Genomic DNA, 1,251 nt, shown 5'->3' on the forward strand with positions numbered 1-1,251 from the left:
AAAAAGGGGCCGGGTGCAGTGGCTCAAGCCTGTAATCCCAGCACTGTGGGAGGCCGAGGCAGGTGGATCACGAGGTCAAGAGATTGAGACCATCCTGGTCAACATGGTGAAACCCCGTCTCTACTAAAACTACAAAAAATTAGCTGGGCATGGTGGCGCGTGCCTGTAATCCCAGCTACTCAGGAGGCTGAGGCAGGAGAATTGCCTGAACCCAGGAGGCGGAGGTTGCGGTGAGCCGAGATCGCGCCATTGCACTCCAGCCTGGGTAACAAGAGCGAAACTCCGTCTCAAAAAAAATAAATTAATTAATTAAATTTATAGTTACATATCTTCCCCCAAAAGTCTCCAGGCCCAGATGGTTTTATTGGAGAATGTTATCAAATATTTTTGAAAGAAATAACATGAATTCCAAATAATTCTCTTTCAGAAATCATAAGAGGAGAAATATTTTTCAATTTGTTTTATGATGCCAGCATCACCTTGATACCAGAAGCCAAAGACATTACTGGAAAAGAACACTATAAATCAGTATCCCTCATATTAGAAAATGGATTCTAGCAATATAAAAAGGACAATTCATCATGGCTAAGTAGGGCTTATCCTGAGAATACAAAGTCTGCTCAAAATTTTGACAAAAGTAGACATCTGGCCATGCGCTGTGGTACACACCTGTAATCCCAGCACTTTGGGAGCCTGAGGCAGGCAGATCACCTGAGGTCAGGAGTTCGAGACCAGCCTGACTAACATGGTGAAACCCTGTCTCTACTAAAAACACAAAATTAGCTGGGCGTGGTGGCGGGCGCCTGTAATCCCAGCTATTCAGGAGGCTGAGGCAGGAGAATAGCTTGAACCTGGGAGGTGGAGTTTGCAGTGAGCTGAGATTGCACCACTGCACTCCATCCTAGGCCTCAGAGAAAGACCACATTTCAAAAAAATAAATAAATAAACATCCATTCGGGGGGAAAAAAAAAAACAAAAACCCAACTCAGCAAACTGGGAATAGAAGGAAACTTCCTTAACCTGCTAAAAGGCATTTTAAAAGATATTTAATGTTAGAAGTCTAAATGCTTTCCACCAAAGATTGAGAACAAAAAAAGAATGTTTGCATTCACCACTCCTAGTCAATATTGTTCTGAAAGTTCCGGCCAATCTAACAGGTAGGCAAAGAAAACAAAAGTCATGTTGATTGAAAAGGAAGGAAAAGAAAACTGTCTTTATTCACTAATGACATGATCGTCAAAAAGAAAAGCC

Source organism: Sapajus apella, unplaced genomic scaffold, assembly GCF_009761245.1.
Source record: "Sapajus apella isolate SASKATOON/1434 unplaced genomic scaffold, GSC_monkey_1.0 scaffold68, whole genome shotgun sequence".
NCBI lineage: Eukaryota > Metazoa > Chordata > Mammalia > Primates > Cebidae > Sapajus > Sapajus apella.